This window comes from Rattus rattus, chromosome 1 (genome assembly GCF_011064425.1).
Source record: "Rattus rattus isolate New Zealand chromosome 1, Rrattus_CSIRO_v1, whole genome shotgun sequence".
Taxonomy (NCBI): domain Eukaryota; kingdom Metazoa; phylum Chordata; class Mammalia; order Rodentia; family Muridae; genus Rattus; species Rattus rattus.
In genome coordinates this window covers 20,146,075-20,169,580 of record NC_046154.1, presented here as the reverse complement: position 1 = coordinate 20,169,580, position 23,506 = coordinate 20,146,075, and the positions used below count along the sequence as shown (strand labels likewise).

The 23,506-nt window shown below is 46.5% G+C and overlaps 1 protein-coding gene across 15 annotated transcripts in view; it reads left to right on the top strand.

Moving 5' to 3' along the window:
• Positions 1 to 23,506, top strand: part of Eif4g3 (eukaryotic translation initiation factor 4 gamma 3) — a 218,424-nt gene that overhangs the window by 66,217 nt on the left and 128,701 nt on the right. For 13 of the 15 annotated variants that reach the window (XM_032895707.1, XM_032895728.1, XM_032895795.1 and 10 more), the window contains exon 3: positions 2,720 to 2,848. The exons of the other annotated variants lie outside the window; for them this stretch is intronic. The gene's annotated coding sequence lies outside the window, so the exon portion shown is untranslated. The remainder of the gene's footprint in view (positions 1 to 2,719; positions 2,849 to 23,506) is intronic. 15 annotated transcript variants of the gene reach the window in all.

Sequence of the window (23,506 nt, the reverse complement as noted above, 5' to 3'; positions counted from 1 at the left end):
TCTGTCTGTCACCCTGGTTAAACGTGGCCATCTTCGTATGGGACCTGCACCTGTTTGAATGTTACTGTTTGGTTTTGCATCTGTTGAGCTGTTTATTTTATTTTATGTGTAGGACATTTTGCTTGCATGCACCTGCATGCACCTTTTGTGTGTGTACTTGATTCCCTCAGAGGTCAGAAAACGATGTTGGATCTCTTAGAATCTATCTGGAGTAATAGATGGTTGTGAGCCACTGTTTGGGTGCTGGGAGCCAAATTTGCGTCCTTTGCAAATGCAGCCAGTGCTCTGAACTGCCCAGCGGTCTCTCCAGCCCGTGGCTTTTGTGTTTTATTTGTTTGGCTTTTGGAAATAAGGTCTAATGTGTTCCAGTGTGACTGGGAATTCCTGATCCTCTTGTCTGGCAATACAAGTGTGTGTGGCCCACCAACTAGGGAAACTATCTTGGAGGGGGGAAAAGTAATGTTAAGGTGCCTTAGACAGAAGCCGCATGCTTTTGCCTTCATAGGAACAGCTTGTTGCTGAGAAAGATTAATTTACTTGATAGGACTCTGGATGATGTCAGAGAGAACTTTAAGTAAAGATTTACTTACTTTGTTAAATATTGTGTTTTCATTGGCCATAAGCACGGGGTGGTGAAGGGGTGCTTGTGGGTCTTTAACAGTGTGTCTGCCTCCGCGTGGTGATCCGGGGGAGGTGACCTCAGCTGCCCTCACCCAGTAACTGCTTCTGTATTTCAGATACAGTGTGCGACTGTTAGCTTAGACTGTGATTGGAAAGTCAAGGGGTTATACACAGAATCCTTAGTTTTGTTTTCTAGTGGAAGTTGAGAGGATTATGTCACTACTCCACAGTCCTGCCTGGCCCCACCCCTAGTAGCCATTCTTCCTGGATCTCTGTTTATGTCTGGTCAGCTAGCCCATGTTGCCTACAAAAGGATTATCATGTTCACCACCCCGCCCCATGCATTGTAGTTCTTATTTGAAAGTGGTAGCATATTGGAGTGATGCTGAATGACTGTATTTGATCGTGTTACTCAAGTCAGTGCTAGACAGAGAGAGGGACGGTGAACCTAATGAACACGTTCATTTCCATATCTTCATGGTTTGCTATCAAGTTACATTGTAGTTTTAGGTAGAGTTCTTAGGTAGGGTAAAACTTCACAACTTTGTGGCTTTCAGTAAGTCCGAGATTTCAGAGTGTCCAGAGGCTAAGGTTTATTAGATTCATGTTCTTGTTCACTCCCCCTCCCCTGTGTGTGTGCGTGATGTATTTGATTCTCTGTGTTTGTAGAGGGCAGTGAAGGGTACAACAGAGATTCTGTGGACAGTGTGTAAAGGGGCAGTTGGATGTGTTAGAGGTTCTGTGTGTGTGTGTGCGCGCGCCAGTATATACTCCTGTGTAAGACTCTGTGGATACCAGAGGCTCATATCAGGTCCTATTCTATGCCTGTCCGCTTTGCCTTTGGAAGCGTCTTACAATGAACACTGGGCTTACCAGTTGACTAAACAGGTGGGTTATTGAGCTCTGGAGACCCCAGTCTCCATGTCCTTCTCTCTCCAGGAGCAAGGTTTACCTTCCTATTTTGTTTTGGTGCTGGGGATCAAATTTGAATCTTGGTGTTTTTGTAACAAGTACTTTTCTCAACGAGTCATTTGAAATGCATTTAATATATGCCTCACCGGTCAACCTACAAGAATAGCGTAGCCTGCCTTCACTGTCCTCCAAACATTTTGATTCGCCTGTCGTCATACAGAACTCTCTCTAGTAGTGCTCACCCCTCCGTCTGTCATCAGCTTGGAGGTGCGCTTTCATGTCATCTAAATTTAGACCAGGGTGACTGGGGAGTACAGAATCCAGGATGGCCTTGAAATCGAGCTTGCTAGCCAGGTAGCCACAGGTGAGCTTGGACTCCTTATCTTTTGTGCCTGTATCTTCCAGGAGCTGGAGGAATGGGCCTGGACCACCAGACTCATGATAGGCTGCCAGGGTTTGACCCCAGGCTTCGTGGCATGCTAGACAAAAGCATTCTTACAACCGTTTCCCTTACTTGAGATAGCCTCTCTGTCTAGCACAGCTATCACTGAGTTTAGGATTCTCCTGCACACTATTCCAGGTGGCTGGGATTATACCGTAGGCAGGAGCCATCACTAGGGGATGTCCTGAGTCTTCTTGACAAATGTATCCTGCGGTTCTCAGAGAAGTTCTGTCAGCTCCAGAGATCTCCCTGGGCTCTGCAGTCCCTCCACGTCCATAGCCCTCTATTTCTTGTTTTTTCTCAAAATGCTTAGTATAGCTTCAAGTTTCATCTCAATTTAGAATGGTTTCTGTTCTAGGATGGGGGGGAAAGGATATTGAGATTATGCTTTAGACATTTATGAGACAGATGGAAATATTTGTGTATTCTGAAATGGTAAGCCCCTGTTTATTCTAGTACTTAATTAAGCTTTACTGTGACTTGGGAGACAGAATCCAATTTTTAAAGTGGTTTTTGTTCTTGTTATTTTGTTTTTTTGAGACAGAGTTTCTCCATGTAGCCCTGGCTGTCCTGGAACTCACTCTGTAGACCAGGCTGGCCTTGAACTCAGATCCCCCTGCCCCTGCTTTCTGGGTGCTGGGATTAAAGGCATGTGTCACCACTGCCGGGCATTAAAATAGTTTAACCAGGTCAGCTGTACTTGTAGATCAGGTCACTAATCTATTGCTGTTTATTTCCTCACAGGTAACACAAGTAGCAAGACAGCCAGGACCCCCGACCCCTTCCCCTTACTCAGCACATGAAATAAACAAGGGGCACCCCAATCTTGCGGCCACGCCCCCGGGACATGCATCGTCCCCTGGACTCTCTCAAGTAAGAACTGCAGGCTTATGTTTTGTTTCTTTTTAAATGACATTTCCTTGTAATCTTTGCCTTTTGGTTTCTCTAAAGGCGACTCTGCTCGCTGGCAGTTAGTACAAGCTCTTAAAGGGCAGGCCACCTTGACCTGTGTGTCTGCTGACCTCAGACACCTCATGCTTTTAGTCTTGGAGTAATTAAAAAAAAATCATATTTAGTTTTTATTATCTACTTAAGAAATGTATCTCTTCCTGGATGTGGTGATGCACACCTTTAATCCCCACACTTGGGAGGCAGAGGCAGGTGGATCTCTGTGAGTTAGAGACCAGGATGGCCAGGTCTACACAGAGAAACCTTTTCTCAAAAAAACAAAACAAACAGAAAAAAGCCAACAACAACCAAAAAAAAAAAAAAAAAGAAAGAAAGGAAGAAAGGAAAAAAAGTTGATCAGTGATTCTAACATTAAGAGAGGACATTTTGCAGTGCCCTCCAGTGCCCTTTCTGTTTCTCTTCGGTGCTTTCGTGCAGGAGACCTTTTCTAGGGACGGTCTTGGTGTTCTTGTTTATTGGTTTCTTTTTTTCCAAGCGTTCCTGGGGCTCGTTAGCTTAATTCATTGGTTTAGCTGGTGTGGACTAGGGATTTCTCTGTGGGTTTTGCTCAGGGCAGGACAGGCATTCATCTGGCTTTAAGGCGTCACTGGATCTCCTGTATCCCAGGCTCTTCCCTAGATACCGTCCCGCTGGTCTGTGCCCTGTGATCTCATTTCCGATTTCCTGGTTAAGAGCTGTCCTGTCCGTGGGAAAGGACCCATGGTCCTCTGGGGCAGTGACAGTCCCTGCAGGTGCTGAGTCATCCCTCCAGCTACTACATTTCAGACTCTTGTTTTCTTATTTTAGGTGCGTTGGCACTTCACCATTATGGAGCTTCTAAAATTAATAAAAAATAATTATAAAATTGGTGATTATTACGTTTGGGATGTTAATCATAGTTTAAACTATAGAATGTTTACAACAGGAATTATAATTTGCTAGACCATAGTCAGTCTGTTGCTGTATTACGGAATATATGAATTGGCTTTTTTTTTTAAATATTTTATTTATTTATTATATATGAGTACACTGTAGCTGTCTTCAGACACACCAGAAGAGGGCATCAGATCCCATTACAGATGGTTGTGAGCCACCATGTGGTTGCTGGGATTTGAACTCAGGACCTCTGCAAGAGCAGTCGGTGTTTTTAACCGCTGAGCCATCTCTCCAGCCCTGGCTTGTTTTTATATATTAGAACTTTTTACATGGTTGTGAGCCACCTTGTGGTTGCTGGGAATTGAACTTAGGACCTCTGGAAGTTCAGACAGTGATCTTAACCGCTGAGCCATCTCCCCAGCCCCTGTGTACATAGGCTCTTGACCAGCACCATTAACCTGTAAGGTGCATTAGTCTGAATCTCATCAAGTGAAAAATGCAGCATCTTGAGGGAACATTGAATATATTGAATTTAGTAAAATGGATTGTGGTAGAGATGTTTTGAATGAAAAGAAAGGACTCAAGTGTGTAAAAATGGCGGATGCATGCGGAAGCCCGTTCATTCCCTGTGCCTGATGTGGAGCTGTGGATCCCTCCTGGTGGAAGGTCTCTGGTGTGACACAATAGCTTTTGTCCTGTGGAGTGTTGGCAAAGCCTGTTCCTCTCATATTGCTCTCTCACAAAGAGCTGGTGCAGTGCCCATGGACCAGGGTTGCAATGACAGTGGGTGGATGGGTTCAACGTTGAGCCCCAAGGTCTTGTCCTTCTGTCATCTAGTGACTTTATAAGTCAGTCACATCCTTGATTTACTGCATAGAAATTACAAGAAGACCTACTAAGCCTTGTGCCATTAAAAAAAAAATGCATTAGTTTGCTTTCAATTGCTTTTACAAAATGCTATCCAAAAGCAGCTTGGGAGGAGAGGGTGTATTTCAATGCACAGACTTCAGCACACCATTGAAGGGAGGGCGGCAGGCCATGGAGGAAGCACTGCTACCGGCTTCTTCCCCATGGCTTGTTCAGCTTGCTTTCTTATAGTACCCAGGACTACCACCCACAGGGAGGTGGGCCACATAAGGAAATGCACCACAGGCTTGCCTTCAAGCCTAATGGGTAGTGGAGGCAGTTGTTTTGAGTAACAGTGTGTCCCACCGGCCCACCTTAAGGCCTTGTTGGAGGAAGTATGTCACCAGTGCAGAAGCTGATGCCTGCCTGCCTGCCTGCCTGCCTGCCTGCTGCCTGCTGCCTGCCTGCCAGCCTGCTGCCTGCTGCCTGCCTGCCAGCCTGCTGCCTGCTGCCTGCCTGTCTGCCTGCCTGTCTGCCTGCCTGCCTGCCTGCCTGCCTGCCTGCCTGCCTGCCTGCCTGCCTGTCTGCCTGCTGCCTGCCTGCTGCCTGCCTGTCTGCCTGCCTGTCTGCCTGCTGCCTGCCTGTCTGCCTGCCTGTCTGCCTGCCTGCCTGCCTGCCTGCCTGCCTGCCTCCTGCCTGCCTGCCTGCCTGTCTGCCTGCTGCCTGCCTGTCTGCCTGCCTGTCTGCCTGCTGCCTGCCTGTCTGCCTGCCTGTCTGCCTGCCTGTCTGCCTGCCTGTCTGCCTCCTGCCTGCCTGCCTGCCTGCCTGTCTGCCTGCTCCTGCCTGCCTGCCTGCCTGTCTGCCTGTCTGCCTGCTGCCTGTCTGCCTGCCTGTCTGCCTGCCTGTCTGCCTGTCTGCCTGCCTGCCTGTCTGCCTGCCTGCCTGCCTGTCTGTCTGCCTGCCTGCCTGCCTGCCTGTCTGCCTGCACTGCCTGCCTGTCTGCCTGCCTGTCCTGCCTGCCTGTCCTGCCTGCCTCCTGCCTGCCTGCCTGCCTGCCTGCCTGTCTGCCTGCTGCCTGCCTGTCTGCCTGCCTGTCTGCCTGCTGCCTGCCTGTCTGCCTGCCTGTCTGCCTGCTGCCTGCCTGCTGCCTGCCTTCCTGAGATCAGGACTTAGCTCTTTGCTACTGCTCTTGTTGCCATGCATGCCACTGTGCTCCCTGCTGTGATGATGTGGGCTGTTCTCTGAAAGTATAAGGCAGCCCCAGTCAACTGCTTTCACTATAAGAGTTGCCTTGGTTATAGTGTCTCTTCACAGCAATAAAACAGTGACTAAGAGGCATTTTCTCAACTGCATTTCTCTATTTTATATTGAGCGAAAATCACCCCCTACTCCAACCCCTCAGACAGATTTCTTTGTAGCCCTGGCTGTCCTGGAACTTTGTAGCCTCAAACTCTGAGATCTGCCTGCCTTTGCCTCCTGAGTGCTGGTACAGAAACTTATCTAGCACAAGTAGATAGTGTTCCCTTCCTGGTTCTCTGGGTGTCTCTGGGCCTTCTCTAAAGGGAGTGGTGTGGCCTGCTGAGTGGCTCTACCCTTTGGTGCCTGGTGCAATTTTCTCTCTGTGCTGTTGAGGGAAGACTGTTCTCAGGAAGGGTCTCCAGTACAAATCTGCCAGACTAGGTAGCTGTTGGCTGATGGGCGTTCTTCTCTCCTTTAGCCTTTCAACCCCATAACACTAGATAAGAGAGAGGAAGGATAGAGAGGAAAGAGGAGATCCCTGAATACAGTCAGGGTCCAAAATGGAGCAGATATGTTAGACTACTTCCTACTGATAGAGGCTTGTCAAGTTCCTTGGCACGTTTGACCTTTGCTGTCAGAATATCTCATTTCTGCTCTCTGTTCCTTCTCTGAGCAGAACTACTTAAGAGATGGGAACCAACAACCTACCCAGCTCTGGGCTCTGGGATTTGTACACGTTCTGAAGTCTCCAGAGTCCCAAGTGTCACACAGTCACCAGCGCAGAAGCTACCTGCAGCCGGCACAACCACGCCTCTGATAGAGCACGGGGCCAATCAGTCGGCTGCCGATAGAACAGGAAGCAAATCAGTCAGCTTCTGTGGTGGACGCTCTGATAGCCCCATATCCCACACCTAGGGTTAAAATGAAAACATATTCCTATAATATTCCTATATTTTAAAGAGAAACCAAGATTTCCAGATTTTCCCTACAGCTATTACCCATATCTGGACAGAACAAAGTGTGCCTGTCAGGGGATCTGGGTAGGAGAGAGGCCGGGGTTTGGCACCACTGTGAGGACCACAGGAGCCACAAGGCAAAGTCTCCTGCCGTGTTGCCTATGTAGCATCCTTCGTGGACAGCAGTGTGCCAGCTGAGATGCTGAAAGATTATAGAGCCAGATCCTTTTTCCCATCAGAGGCAAATAGGGTGACTTTTGATCTGAGGCAAGCACCTGGTATTGGTAAATAAGGAGAGACCTCCACAGCTGGTCCAAAGCTAGGACTGCACAGTTTGCATTTAAGAAAGGACGTCGTCTCGCCCATGTCAGTTGGAAGGCCGTCAGAACCATTTTTTTGGCTGTTCCTTCAGCTCTCTTTAGATGCTAGAACACATGAATAGCCAGGAAAGGGCTGCCAGTTATTATCGTGATGTTTTTATTGTCTGTCTGTGAGATTGTGACATTGCACCTGATTTGGTGAGTTACTCAGTAAGAGAGAGAGAGAGGAGAGAGAGACAGAGAGACAGAGACAGAGATCTCTTGGGCGCTTGCATGTGCCATCGTGTGCACATTTGCTCCAGGCAAGTGTGTCTGCTAAGCCAGGCTGCCAGTCCTCTGTCACGCACTGTCGAGGCAGGGTCTCACTGAGCTCCTCAGCAGGCGTGAGAGCCACAGTCCTCCTGCTCCCATCTCTCCAGAGCAGAATTAGAGGCCTGTGCCACTAGGCCAGACATTTTATTTTTTATTATTAACACAACTAATGATTTTTCTTAGTGGGAACTTTTGTATATTTAGAATTTTCCATTTTTATGAGGAAAACAGAATTGTAATTTCATGACTTTGAAAAGAAGCTTTTTCCCCCAATCATATCTTGTCAAAATAGATGAGTGTTAAATTTTCTTTAAAAAGGAAAATAAAGTAAAATTTGCAGTTTTTCTATTTCCTTTCCATCTTTCTAAAGAGAGTTGTAAATTTATGTGTGTGGGTGTTTGCCCACGTGTGTGCATTTCTGTGTGTGTGCACCACCTGTATAACTGGTGCCCAGGAGTTCAGAAGAGGGGCTCAGATCCCCTGTAAATAGAGTTAGTGATGAGTTAGTGACTATGAACCACCTGATGGGGTGCTGGTCACTTGCGTCATTTTCCAGAGCACCGAGCGCTCCTAGCTCGTCTCTAGTCCTTCCTCCCCTGTCTCTTGAAGTTCATTCTTTGTGCAGGGCCCTTGGAGGAAGTGCCGTGTGGAAACCAACCTGGGCATCTTAGACTTCTTGCTTTTGTAGTGCTGATGGCATGCATGCTCTTTTGGTGCTAGCTGCTGTTGGCTTGTTTTTGATAATATGTTTGTTGACAAATTTTTCAAAAACTATTGCCTTTTTTGTTCTTGTTGTTTGAGCCTGGGTCTTGTGTAGCTCAGGCTTGCTTGGAATTTACCATTTAACTGGGGGGGCCTTGGAATTTACCATTTAATTGAGGGACCTTGATTCTCCTGCCTTGGTCTCTGATATGCTGGAATTACAGTATATCATCATGTTTAGCTAGAACAAATACTGTCAGCTGTCTTTGCAATTGTCATTGAATAAGTAAATAGTGTCCTGCTGTCTTGGCTCCTGACTAACCCTGGTCCTTGGGGGCTGAGTTGGCAGGATCAGACTAAGTTCCTAAAAGAGAAGGAAAAAAACTGAATAGGCTATAAATACCTGAACAACCAAATGGTTTGTTCATGGTAGGTGCAGAATCGTGGTGTTATTTCTATTCATGGTGGCTTTATGTGACAGGACTGGGAATTTCCACAGCCTGTCACCTCTTGACTTTGTTGGCAGGGCAGCTGCAGTTTATGAAGGACTTGCCAGTGAGTCTCTTAGTGCTGCTTCCTAGCAGGCTTCTCACTAACCTTCAACCGAGGGAGAGCAACTTTTGGATGCTGATTTCATTGTGCTTTTCCTTGTCTTGCACACAGCTGCAAAAATAGCCCAGGGATTTAAAAAAAAAAAAAAAAAAGCCATGCTTGTTTTTAAGTGCTGTTGTTAGAGTAGTGACTAAGTTGTCATTACCCTGGTTACACCCAGAGAGACCAAAGGTTGAGGTTCTTCTTGGGAAACCTACACCATCTACACTGGTAGACCCACATTAGAAGTCTCAAAGTCTCTCGTCAGTGTTGCCAGGGAATGAAAGGACTTCACCAGAATCAAACTGATGGTGGCTCCTGGGCCTTCCTCATTGTGATTTGGGTGCTTTTGATCGGCCCTCCTCATTTCACTGAAATTCTGCCAGGGCAAAGAGCAGGCTCTTCTGGACACGACTGGGCACTCTGCTTGCTGCTGCTTGGTGTTTTGAGTAAGTTTTTTAAGAACAGCCCTCCTCCCTTCCCCTGCAGGTTTTCCTCGGTGGACACTCGTACTTCCGCAGATCTGAGCAGCAGCTCGGCTTGAGCTGCCACTTTCTAGAACTCCAGTGAGGCATTCAAATGCTTTATACGTTTATTCTTGGTTTCTTTTTTCGTTTTTGTTTTTATACTTCCAGGCCTTGCTATTTCCTCAGAGAAATCAGCACGTACAGGTGAATCTTGGGAAGGAGAAATAAAAGTAGAGTTGTCTCTGTTTGTCCCTGAGTGCCATGCTGGGGCTCAGTCAGCTGCAGGTGCTCTGCCACGGAACTAGAAAGCCACCGCCCTGGAATGGAGTACATACATAGAGACTTGGAACACAGTTGCAGCTCTCCAAGTACTGGCACTATTTCTGACAGAAACACCCTCTGCACCTATGTGTTTCAGCAGGCTGTGGGGGTGGACCAGTAGGACCATGGAGGAGAATTCAGCAGAGGGAGTGTGGACCACAGTCACACACAATAATGGCCCGAGTTGAGTCCGCATATCAGGTTTTTTGGCAAAGGAGTGAGTGTGCAGGAGTGTTGGAAGGGTTGAGGCAACTCAGTAGAGGACTGTTGCCTTTATAAGGGGACAGATGGAAAGCTATTTGAAAGCTTGTGAACAGAATAGAGCAGTAGATACATCCTCCTTTCCCTTCTTTTTGTTTTTCAAAACAGTGTCTCTGTGTAGCCCTGGCTGTCCTAGAACAGGCTGTGTAGAGGAGGCCACTACAGAGATCCTCCTGCCTCTGCCTCCTGAGTCGTGGGATTGGAGGTGTATGCCGCCACTGCCCAGCTTCCTTCCTTCCTTTTGAGACAGGTTCTTAGATAACTTAGGGTTTTATCGCCACAAAGAGACGCCATGACCAAGGCACCTCTTAGACGGGACAACATTTAATGGGGCTGCTGATGAGTTCCGGTTCAGTCTGTTACCCTCATGGTGAGAAGCACAGCAGCGTTCATTCAGGCAGGCATGGTGCTGGAGAAGTCCTGCATCTGGACCCGAAGGCAGGCCACTGGCTTCTGCAGGCGGCCAGGAGGGCACTACTATACTAGGCGGGGCTTGACCTCAGCGCCCATCCCCACAGCAACATACTTCCTCCAGCAAGGTTGCCCCTGTGGGCCAAAGCTATACAAACCACCGTGGACAGCTTCTTAATCCTCTCAAGTGCAAGGGTCATTTCTAAACTGTCCACCAGTTGATGGACCGCACTTGCTTTTCTTACATAGAGTACGTCTCAGGCTATTCTTTTTCTGTCTACTCAATGGATTTTTTTCCTACACATGACCACTAATTAATATATATAGCCAATATTTTGTCATATTTCATAGGTAAAATAAGTTTCTTTGCTGTTGGTTGTCCACAGTGCTGCAATTCCAGGCAGCACACTATCTTACCAAGCCCTGTTACTTCTGATCACATCTGGGATTGCCCACCTTCTGAAAGACAGGCCTCCTTATAGTTGATGTAGGCCTTTACCAGCTGTTAAGAGTTATGGAGTTAACAAGACAGCATCAGTTCGGCGTATCAGCCAATGATTTAGATGAGGCTGGTGTAATCTAGAGAGTAATGCTGCCGGAAGCACCTAGGGAAGCAGAGTGGACACGGTGCCAGTGCAAAAACCAGAATGCTTGGAAGATGGTCAGGACGCAGTTCAGAACCAAGGTGCTAGGCCCAGTGTGTCCTTTCCTGTAAACTCCGGAGTTTGTATGCATTCCCTAGTACCTTTGCCTGTAACCCCACGTTATTCCATAATGTGGAACGTCCACTTTGTACTTGTTATTTTTCCTGATGTTGTTTTCTTAGTCTCAGAAATTTAGTGACGTCTAAAAGGAAATGGCGTCTGGGCTGTAGTTCCCTGTGTTCAGGGTGTCATCACTGGACTCTCTGTTCTTAGGGCTTCTGCTTAGGGAATGTGGTTGCTCAAGAGGCTTTGGCAGCAGATTTTGTTTTTGTTTGCTTGCTTGCTTGAGAGTTTTGCAGTACAACCTAAGCTGGCTTGCCTTCTCCATCCTCCTGCCTCACCCTTGGTAAGGCTGGGGTTACGTGTGTGTGCCATTGTGCCTGTTCCTGCAAAGCCCTCACATTGCACGTTCCTGAAGATTTTCTTCTTTTAGTAAGCGTGAGCAGGTTTACTGAGAAGTGTTTTGGGTTACCAAGCAGACAATTTATAGAAACGAGTATTGAACAACAGTTGTTAGTAGCCTCCCTGGCATTAGGAAGGTCAGCTGTCCAGTTGCCATGTTTAGGAAGTGACTAAAAATTCTGACTGCTGTTAAGGGTTCAGAGAGTACTTCAAGGCTCACACTGGAAATGGAGAAGCTGGAAACAGAATTGGTGACTCAGAAGCCAGCCGGCTCATTTACATAACCATTTGGCAACCGTTAGAAGGGGAGGAGGTAGCTGAGGCCTGGAAGCTAGCCCAGGAGGATCTGAGTAGGAAGGGCCAACCTGCAGGTATCACTCTTGTTTCTTGTACTTTGAGAATGGTTATGACAGCTTCAACTTCAATAAAGGCAGGAGGTTAAATAAACCATTTGAAGACAAATGCCAGAGTAATAGAAAGAGGGCTTATAAAGCTTCTTACTATTTATATAAAAATGAAATATCAAAGAGTTAGGTACATGTACAAGGGGATTTTGTCTTCCACTTAGCTGGTTCTAACTCATAGAAGCCGTAAGAAATGAAGCCGTGTTGAAGAGTGGCTGGCCCTTCGAGAAGGCTAACATCACACTGAACAGGGCTCCTAAGGCTTTCTAAGTGTTGTGTCGTTAAGAGTCAGGAGGAAAACTCTGCAACACAGGAGTCTTGTTCACAATACAGATGGTGGTAGGCATATGGGACTCTGCAAAGATTAAAGTAATTTTAACTGAAAGCTGTTCCTCCCAGACCCCAGAGCTCGGGTTGTTCACGGCGAGCACAGGCCAGCGTGTATGGGCGGCCATGTCCAGGTTACCATTTCCAAGGTACTTGCTCGTTGCTCACACTGTAGGCTTCTAGGCTCCCACACCGCCGGAGTGGTTGTTTGTATTGTGGAGATTGAGAAGGATATCAATCCTTCGTAGGTGGGAGAGCATCTTTGAGAAGCAGCCAGGTTTCAGTTGCCAGCTTGTGTTTTTTCTGACGCTGAGAATTGAACTCAGTGTCCTCACCCTTGTGAAGTAAGTGCTCCACCACCAAGCCACATTCTGTACTGTAGTTCCCAGCTTCTCCTCTCTTCCTCACAGTCTCAGAGCTCACTAGCACACTTCCGTTCAGGTTCATTTTTAGATTAGCCAGACTTTTAAAACTCATACTGGAAACACAAGTACCGTTCATAGTATTCTCTTTGAAATACCATTTCCAGGCTGGAGAAGATGGCTCGGCAGTTAAGGACACTTGTTGCTCTTCCTGAAGGTCAAAGTTCATGTCTCAGCACCCATGTCAGGTGTTTCACACCATTTGTAAGTCAAGCTGCAGGCAATTAACATCTTCTTTCGGCCTGTGGGCTAAAGTGTACACATTGTACCCATGTATGTGCATACACATACACACAAACTTTAAAAAAGAAAAATGTTTCATAATGTTTTAGCATTGGGAGATGGCTCCATAGATAATCACTTGCTGTGCAAGCCATGAGGATGCAACTCTAACCCTTCTAGCACTTGCATTAAAAGCTGGGTGTAACGGTATCAGATTTTAAGCTCTGGGAAGCAGGAACAGTTGGATCCTGGGGCTAATTGGCTAGAGATGTCTAACCATTCGGTGAAGTCTGTTTGGTGAGAGACCCCATCTGAAGAAACCAGACAGAGAGAGATTGAGGATGATTGCCTGATGTCTCTGTCTTCTGTTCAGGTGTGCATGGACACACACCTGCACATGCACACAAAAGAAACAGTTTGTCTTAATTTTTAAGCAGTTAACATTGAAACATCTTTGCTAAAGAATAGGCTTTTATAGAAACTTACCCACACATGGATGGTGGTGGCTCATGTCCTTTAATTCCATGGAGGTGGAGGTAGGCATATTTTTGAGTTCAAGGCCAGCCTGGTCTACAGAAGTTCAGGACAGACAAGGTAACACAGAGAAACCTTGATTGGAAACTAAAAACAAAAATATTTAAAAACGAAGAAGAGTTCTGGAACTCACAGAAGATCATGTCTACTGTGATGAATGAGAGAGCCCTAGCTGCAGATAATTTTTGGTGAAAATCATCTAGAGCCTGGATAAAGATGGGCTACAGGAAGACAGCACAGATGAGAGAGAGGGTGTCAGAGAAGGTGTAGGCAGTGTTGGGTCTAGCCCAGGCCCTGTCAAACTGACGCTGTCAGCATCTGAGTCCCTGCGGGCTCAGTGAACCAACAGGCTTGTCTGCTTGCACCTGATGTTTCCTGGTGCGAAGGAACTGTATTGCTGTGCTTGTGGGGTGCGCTAACCCTTTAACACTGGCTAGTTACTATTCTGAGACTATGAAGTCCCTTAGTCATAAATACGGGCATCCACTGTGGCCAGGGAAAACCGTGGCATGTTACCCTTGGACTATACTGTAATGAGCGGTGCTCCACGGAGCTCCTTGGCATGTCACTGAGACATCCCACTCGGGCTTTTCTTCCACTGGAATCAACTAACTGATACCTGAGGCCCATCCCCTACAGAGTCCCATCCCCCACAGAGTCCCATCCCCCACAGATGCTTGTTTCATGGCCTGGGTGACTGTGATCGGTAGGAAGTGCCTTTTGCTCCTCTCTGGAGCTCCCTGGAGACAAAACAGTCCCTGTCCTAGAACACACCCAGTCAGTTTCCAGAATACTGTCAACAGATAGGCACCATGGGAGCATGGGCGACATTTAGATACAGAGACTGCTGTTCCACTAGCTAATCAGAGGATTTAGGGAAATGCAACACTAGAGATTAAGGGTTTTTGTTTGCATTATTATTATTATTAATTATTTTTCTATGTTACTAGTATTTCAGTTTTTAAGAGTATGGTGTGAAATCAGTTTGCTTTCAAAATTGTCACATTCTAGGATTCTGTTGATAATGGTACAGACGTGGGTAGCTGAAGGTGACAAGTAGAGCTGTTGAGATGGGTGGTGATGATGACTAGAACTGTGTCACTGTGCCGAGGACAGTGCTCAGTCGCTATCGGAAGGTCACAGGAAGAGTGACTGGGTGGCTAATGTGGACTAAACACATGCTGTGTCAAATAAGGGGTTGAATTGCCTCAATCCCTCAAAACTCGCACCAGCCACCATTAAGGAGAGTAGCATCTGTGCTGGGTAACAGTTAAGACACAGCCCTTCCCGTTTGTACAGTGTCCCTGGTGTTGCAAAGCAGCTTTGAGTAACAGCCAACCTCTCCTGGGGCACTGTGGAGAGGCCTGCAGAGAAGCAGAGTGTGGCAGTTTGTAAAAGTTGTGGGAAGAACTTCTTCAGTTAGATACCTAACACCATGTTGGTTGCACATCTTGCTGAGTTAATTCTCTGTGGGCTGGGGAGCCCTCCAGCACAGCCAGGGTGGAAGGGCACCTAGGCACCTTGTGTGCTAGTGTGTGCTTATAATGCCAGCTCTTGAAACAGTTGTCCTGAGTTTGAGACCAGGTGGGGCTAACTAGTGAGTCCCTGCCTTCAAACAGAGAGCTGTACATCTGAAAGGAAGGCTCAGTTAACATTTTGCTAAGTCATTTCTCCAGCACCTCATAAAAAATACAGAATTGGGCCAGGTCCGGTGGTGCTCACCTTTAATCCCAGTACTTGGGAGGCAGAGAGAGTCCAGATCTTTGTGAGTTCAAGATCAGTTTGAGTGCTGGGATTAGAGCCAGTGATACTGAATTTCAACAGCAGATTTTTGGGCCTTTTTAAAAAAATCTTTTTAATTTCAGTTTTAAGGCACTTGGCTGTCAGTCTGTTAGTGTGGCTCTCACTGTAATTGCTACGTATAATCTGTTTTGTAGTACACTTTTTAAGTGTGTGCATGCAAGCATGGTGTGTGCATGTTTATGGTCATCAGAGGTCAGAGAAAACTTCATGGAGTTAGTTCTGCCTTTGTGTGGGCTCTGGGGATAGAACCCAGCATGTCAGCCTTTGATGGGAGCCTCTTTCCCACTGCGGCTGTGATTTTGTTTAAAAAGATCACAAAAACTCATTCTTCAGGAAATACTATGTACATATAGTGCATTAAAAAAATCCATAAGATTTTTATGGAACTAGAGAGATGGCTCAGTGGTTAAGAGTACTTACTGGCTGCTCTCCCAGAGGTTCTGAGTTCAAATCCCAGCAACCACATGGTGGCTCACAACCACCTGTAATGGAATCTGATGCCCTTTTATGGTGTGTCTGAAGACAGCGACAGTGTACTCATATACATGAAATAAATAAATAAAATTTTTAAAAATTCACAAAGTCCCTCAGAAGGTCATAAAGTGAGTGACTTTGTCATGTCTTGAAACACAAGGCGGTTAATCGGTGAGCATTCCCTAGAACCACTTAGCTGCCTTTCCCTTGGGGAAACCAGAGTCTGAATGACCGGAAGTCTGGCTAGTGGCACCTCTGCTCCCTGCCTCTCTGCCAGTCAGTCCTAGACTGCTCTGTGGATTTGCAATTAGTCCATAGCTAAGCAGGTAATCAGCTTCTGCAGATAAATATAGGCTTCTCTTTTCTGAGGTGTGGGGGTGCACAGGGGAGACCAGAGGTTGTCTGTGGAGTTGGTTCTGAACTGAAGGGCAACAACAAGGTTGTCAAGGCTGAACAAGTGCCTGCCACTCAGAGCCATGTTGCCATCCTCGGTTGAATTAGTTACTTTTTGGTGTTTGAAATTGTGAGTTCTTTATATTGGGGACTATTATGAATGCTTATGAATGCCTGGTAGATTTTCTCCAGGGCTGTGGGTTGGCTTTCCACAGATCATTGCTTCCTGAGTGCAGAGGCCTTTTCCTCAGTGCTCTGGGGTCTTGCTGTTACTTTTGGAGCAGTGACGGGTTTTTTCAGAGAGTTTGCTCTTTACCAATGTCTGGAAGTGGCTTTGCCCCTGTAGTTTCAGAGTTGTAGATCTTGCAGTGGCATTTCACTCATTTTGACTGTGCTTCTGTGTGTGGTCTGAGGTAGAGGTAGATGCCCGTACTCACCCTTTCTGGGTTGGTCATGGTAGTAGTGGGGCCTGCTCCAAGGCTCAGCGTGGCTCCCCACTGAGCGGCACAGACACTGCTCGGCCTGCGCATTTCTAGGTCGTCAGTACAGGTTTTGAAGACACTGCCCTTTCCTCCTTGAATGTCCTTGGTACACTTTTCAGAGTCATTTCCCGTGGATTTGGTTTTTCTGGGCATCTCACCTCAGTCTCTGTCAGTGGGCTTGTTATTACAACAGCACTGCCCTGACTTGGCGTTTGTAGAGCCGGGACAATGTGTGAAGGTTGAGCTCCCCAGCTTAGTTCTTTTAATGGCTCTTTTTGCTGTTTGGAGTCCTTGAAGGCCCCACAGCACTCAGACGAGCTTTCTGTTTCCAGAGAGCGTGTCGTTGGCTTTGGTAACCGAGTGCTGAACCTGTAGCTCATGCGGGTCGGGCTGGTATTGCAGTCTGTTCATGGATAGCATTTTCTGCTTTCTGTGGCTTCCATTGCCACCTTTGTAGTTTTCCTTGTGAGCTTTTCACTGAGTTTGGTCACCACTTCAGCACCTTATCTTTGTAAATACTTTGTAAATGAAACTTTCTGTTTTTCTCTTCAGATACTTGGATCTCTACAGTGGTTTCATATGTTGACTTCGTATCCTACTCTGCTGAAGTCTTCGTTCTGAGATTTTGTGTGGAGCTTGTATGTGGAGGTGGGATAGGGAGAGACACCCTGGGTAGGCCTTTACCCCACCTGTCAACGTTGGGCACCAAACCCAGGGTCTTGTAATAAACTGCAGGTGCTGAGATGTAGCCGAGCCTTCCCCAGGTTTTCTGTATCACTGGGAAGATACATTTATGTTGGCTTGTTTTTCTATGAGATTTTAAAAATTTCCTTTTCTTTCATGTTTGCTGGACCCTCCTTTCCATGGACAGGGTTGTTCTTGCTTTTCCTGATATTCAGGAAAATTGCCTGGACTTCCTGGGAGTGTGGTGTCTGTCGTGCTTATGTGGCTTTAGTTTGCTGAGGCGGTCTCTAACCCTGGGCAGTCTCTAACCCTGGGCAGTCTCTAACCCTGGGCAGTCTCTAACCCTGGGCAGTCTCTAACCCTGGGCAGTCTCTAATGGGCAGTCTCTAATCAACCCTGGGCAGTCTCTAACCCTGGGCAGTCTCTAACCCTGGGCAGTCTCTAACCCTGGGCAGTCTCTAACCCTGGGCAGTCTCTAACCCTGGGCAGTCTCTAACCCTGGGCAGTCTCTAATCCTGGGCAGTCTCTAATCCTGGGGCAGTCTGTAACCCTGGGCAGTCTCTAATCCTGGGCAGTCTCTAACCCTGGGCAGTCTCTAACCCTGGGCAGTCTCTAACCCTGGGCAGTCTCTAACCCTGGGCAGTCTCTAACCCTGGGCAGTCTCTAATCCTGAGGCAGTCTCTAATCCTGGCTTCCTGCGCTTTTTAAAACTGTGAAAATGTGTGCTACTTTGAAGGGTTTTGGTCTGAGTCAGTTTGTGCACACGAGTGCAGGTCCTGTATAAACCAGAATAGGGAGGGATCAAATCCTCTGGAGCTGACGTTACAGGCGGCTGTGAGCCACCATATCTCAGTGCTGGGGACTGAATATAGGTCCTCGAAAAGAGAGTAGTGGTTTTCCAGCCCTGTAAAGTGAGTTCTGTACACTGTATTATAAGATTTACCACCATTACATGGGATTTATTTCTGGACTACAAGGATGACTCAATATTGAAACTGATCATTGCAGCTTGTCCCCCGAGCATAAAGAGTGACAGACAGTGATAAGTTCAGCTGACACAAACACTTCCCAACACTCAATACCCTGTTCTAACAGGAACACCCAGTTAACCAAAAGTAGAAGGAAGCTACCTCAACAGAAGTGAAGCTTCATTCGGAAAATCCACAGTGAGTGTCTCCCTTAATGATGAACTTGACACAAGCTAGAGTCATCAGAGGAGGAGGAGCCTCAGTTGAGGAGACCTTCCATGAGATCCAGCTGTGGGGCATCTTCTCAGCGATCAGTGCGGGAGGGCCCAGCCTTTTGCGGGTGGGGCCATCCCTGGGCTGGTGGTCCTGGGTTCTATAAGAAAGCAGGCTGGGCAAGCCATGGTGAAGCAAAGCAGTAAGGAGTGCCCTCCATGGTCCCTGCATCAACTCTTGCTTCCAGAATCCTGCCCTCCTTTGGTTCCTTTCCTGACTTCCTTCAGTGGTCATGCCATGGAAGTGTAAGCTGAACTAACCCTTTCCTCCCCAACTTGCTTGTTGGTCAATGTTTCACCACAGCAACAGAAACCCTAATTAAGCACCTAAAGATTAGGAACAAGATGTCTACAGTCACCTCATATTTTCTCTCTAAAATTAATTCCTAGACTGGATGTGATTACATTTGTCTTTAATCTCAGCACTGGAGAGGCAGAAACAGGCAGACAGAGCTCAGTGAGCTCAAGGTCAGCCTAGTTTATGTAGTGAGTTCTAGGAGAGCTACATAAAAAAACCTTGACTCAAAAAAGAAACAAAAGGGGTTGGGGATTTAGCTCAGTGGTAGAGCGCTTGCCTAGCAAGCGCAAGGCCCTGGGTTCGGTCCCCAGCTCCGAAAAAAAAGAATAAAAAACAAAACAAAAACAAAAATTCACAGAGATTTTTGTATAATTAAAGTAGATGTGTTCCCAACAGGAAGTAAACTCAGTAGTCGAGGAATTTATGCCTCATTCTTTGACATGATCTGTCTTTCTGCTTCATTGTAATGTTTCAGTGAGTATGTGTGCACGCGTCCCATAGCCTGTGTCTGGAGATCAGAGGAGGACAGTTTGTGGGGCAGTACTGTCCAGTGTCCGCCCCCAACCTTACTTTAAAGATTCTTTTTCTTTTGCTTTAAGTGATCCCCTACCCCCCTAATATATAGTTATTTGGTCTTGATCTAAAGTGATGTTTTCTCTCCCAGAAAAGACCGGTTTTGTGTTGCCAATGGTAGCTTGCTCTGGCTGACTTGTCTCTGTGGTTCCTATTTAGTTTTTGTGTTGGGGGGGGCAGTTACAGTTTAACATAATACGAATAAATTTATTTCTTACATTTTAAAAATGCAGCTCAGAGAAGGTGTCTGTTGAGAAGGACTCAAGCAAGAATAAATGTATATTCTGGAGAAACAAACTAGTGTGGCTGGGTGGCACCAAGGTGACAGTCTGCAGGGTCCTGGGCCCAGTGCTTTATTCTTGGCCGTTCAGTCACGTGTTCCCCTCAGGAGTGTTAGGGTGTTTTTTGATTTCCTGCTGCCTTAGTTTTTGGTGCATGAGTGTGTTTATGTGTGTATGCACACTTTGGGAGTCGGTTCTCTCCTTCCACTCTGGGTCCTGGAGTCCGAACCCAAGCTGTCAGCAAGCACTTTTACCTGCTCAGCCATCCTGTTCGCCCTCCTTGGTGTATTATTTATTCTGTTCACCCTCTTTCTCCAGGTTCACTGCAGGGGCCACACTGGAACTCTTCCTGTAGCCTTTCAGCTGGTCCTCACTGCTTCTTTGTAACAGTTGCCTTCCTGAAACACAACATACACTGCCCTGTTGAGCATCTTATGTTTGCCTTGACACAGGATATTAGTCTGGTCCTAAAACTTCATTTTTCTACCTCACCTCGCTCTGACGTGTGTAGTGTCCTGTCCAGTTCCTATTCATGCCCTGTGCACCCTGCAAACCCCCAACCCCCAATTACTTCCGGCTTAGGCGACCTGTTCTCTTGTTTTAGAACTCTATGTTCTGTGATGTTCCTTGTTGTGTCTCCCCATGATGCTGCTCTCCTTTCCCTGGGACTAGATACCACTTTTCCACATGCCTTCCACAATCTAGTGACCTGTGAATCACTCGTGCACCTGATGGACCCTGCCCCTCTGTCTCACTGCTTCCAACAACCAACCAGAATTCTGTACTGGATTGCTTGCTTCTCTGACTCTGACTCGAGGAAAAAGACTTTGGGAACCAGATGCTGATTACTGGCGATGCAGTGAGCACCCTCAGCAGAAAGGGGGGCAGCTTTGCTCTTCAGGATGTGCTACAACAGTGCCTTAGGGATGTTGCACAAGCCCGGTACTTGCCACCCTGTGGATAGATAGGGTGTGGCTGTGTTGAGGTGTATAGTCAGCTTTAAGGGCTGCTAGGTAGCTTGCTTTTGTTTCTGTATCACTAAGAACTTGATGAATAGATTAGACTGTTGTATATGATGGGTATCTCTTTGGACATGGTAGGAAACTGACTTACTGGTTGGAATGGGAAAAGCAGCTGAAAGTTATGGTAGTTGTGGAGAGCCAGGGGTGGGTGACTCAGCTCTTCTCTGAACCTGTCCATGTGATGTCTGTTTATCCTCAGGGTGAGTTCTCTGGGAGTCAGATTACACAGCAGGCAATGTTGACTTAGCCTGCTCAGCCATGATCTAAATATAACTGTGTGGTTATTGTTTTGTTTTTATATTTTGTTTAGCATTGCAAGATGGACGTCATATTGGAGACCTAGTATTGATTGTTTTCTAAATGATTGTATCTTCCTCTTGTACTGTTGCTCTCCTGTTCACATTATGATGGGACGTTTAAATACAGAAGAGTAGTGGAAGATATTCCTTTTATCCTCCGGAAGGCAATTCAGTGCCCTGTCATGTGTTTTCTACTCAGACTGCCTGTTAGTTCACTCCCTGATGCAGTTGTTAAAATTTATATAGGAACTCTTTTCCTCGAGAGGTGCTGTTGTTGCTGGATGTCCTTGCCACTGAATTCTGTGAGTCTCTTCTCTGTGCAGAGTTTCCACCCCATGAGCTGAGTGTCCACATGCTGTGAGGGCAGGAGCCCTGAGAAGCCTGAGCTCATAATCACACTTGCTCATTCATCTGGGGGACGAGGAGTCCTTACGGTTGACTTCTCTTTGACCCTTGGGAGTTCCTCCTGCTCTTCGAGGTTCAGCATGGGTCCCCCATTAACATGAGTTCCTCCTGCTCTTGGAGGTTCAGCATGGGTCCCCACTAACATGAGTTCTATATCTCTTGAAAGGCAGAGGAGACCTGGATTCATAGGAAGGAAGTGGAGTATTGTGGTTGCCTAGAGCTTGACTCAGTGGGGTGTTGGCTCACCGTGCTGGGCTGCTCACCTACACTGTGCACACTGCCCGATGCTGTGTGAAAAGACAGCACACCGTGCACCGAGCAGTGCGTTTCATGAGTTATTATTGTTTTACTCTGAGACAGGAGTCTATGTATCCCCGCTGTCCTGGAACTCATTGTGTATACCAGGCTGGCCTTGAATTCACAGAGATCTGCCTGCCTCTGCCTCCTTAGATCTGGGACTAGAGGTGTGTGCCACCACACCCAGGTCATTTCCTGTTTTAGGAGAATGTTAGTCAAACCTGAGAAGCTATTTTCCAGCGTCACATGGTTACACTGTCCAAAGTGACTTCTATTACAGCACTCTTCAGTTAATGCAGTCCTTAGGAATTTTGTGCTAACTTAGAATGGCATTTTTCTTGCTTGTCTTGGGATTGGTTTCACACCCATGGAACCTGATTTGGACACATTTGAAAGGTGCCTCTAGGTTAGATGTGGTCCCATATACACTCCTTTCTTAATTGATGGATCACATATTGGTCCTATTGGATTATTAAAACGTCTGAGCCTGGGGAAATAAGATGGTGGCTCAGTAGGTAAAGTGCTTGCTGCCAAGCCTGATATCTTACCTTGCATCCCACACCTACATAGGAGACGGAAGGAACTGACAGCCACAGCTTGCTCTGACCTCCTAGTGTGCCATGGTGTACACAGGGCACACGTGTAATACACAATGTGCTTTTTAAAAGCTTCTAAAAAACGTCTCAAGGTTAAACGTTGTGCTGAATTAATGCTTTGTTTCAAATAACAAACAATGAAGCTTTAGGTCGACCCAGGCACTGCACACTTACATTCAGATTTGATGACAGGAAGAGAGGTGGCTGTTGCTCTGGCTTCAGCAAACTTCCCTGGCCACACCGACTGCCATGTGAAGACTGTGGACCTCTTCTGGAGTCCGTTAAGTGCCTGTGCTGTTCCTGTTGGCAGTTGGGGCACTTTGGTTTTGTTTTTAAGTGATACCTCTTTGTTTGTAAAATGAGAAAAGATTTGCTTGCTTTCTTTCTTTTAATGATTTTATTTATTTATGTATGTGAGTACACTGTAGCTGTCTTCAGACACACCAGAAGAGGGCATCGGATCCCATTACAGATGGTTGTGAGCCACCATGTGGTTGCTGGGATTTGAACTCAGGACCTCTAGAAGAGCAGTCAGTGCTCTTAACTACTGAGCCATCTCTCCAGCCCAAAGATTTGCTTTCTAAAATGGGAAAATAGTGTCTCTTGCCTTACTTCTCAGTCCATCCTTGCAAATGAAAGCTACGAGCTGTTCCTCATAGCCCTCTGTAGTTTTGATAGTTAAAGTGATTGTTTCTGTGGTGTTGTCATGGAACCCAAGGCGTTAGGTGTCTGGCAGATCTCTGCCATTAGATATAGACCCAGTGTCTTTCTTCCACACTCTGCCTTGCTAGTTTCTTTTTTCTTTTTCTTTTCTTTTCTTTTTTTTTTTTTTTTGAAAATTTTTTTAGATATATTTCTTTATTTACATTTCAAATGTTTTTCCCTTTCCCAATTTCCTGTTCATAAACCCCCCCATCCCTCTCCCACTCCCCTGCTTTGCTAATTTCTAAATTCAGACAAGATACCAGTAAGTTGCTAAGACTAGCTTGAAGTTATTTCATAGCCTTGAACTTGGACTCACATTTCCGTAACACATTTCTGTTGCCCTGGTGCTGATATATATGTACATTTAGCTAATTCTTTGAAGATTAACCATCTCCCCAGGCATGGTGGTGCACACCTTTAATCCCTGCACTTGGAAGGCAAGAGGCAGGCGGATCTCTGTGAGTTTGAAGCTGGCCTGGTACGTTCCAGGACAGACAAGGTACACTAAAAAACAAAACAAGACAAAGCAAAAACGAAAAAACAACAAAAACTAACCCTTCAGAAGTGTAGAATGTTCCGTTTGAGGTTGTTGGAAATGTGGATTTTGTCTGTAGACTGCATTCCTGGACACGCAGTTTTGAGGTCAGGAGGTCAGTGTTGTGAAGATTGGGTGTTACCCAGCAGCTCTTGGGAAGTCAGCAGTGAGACTGCTCA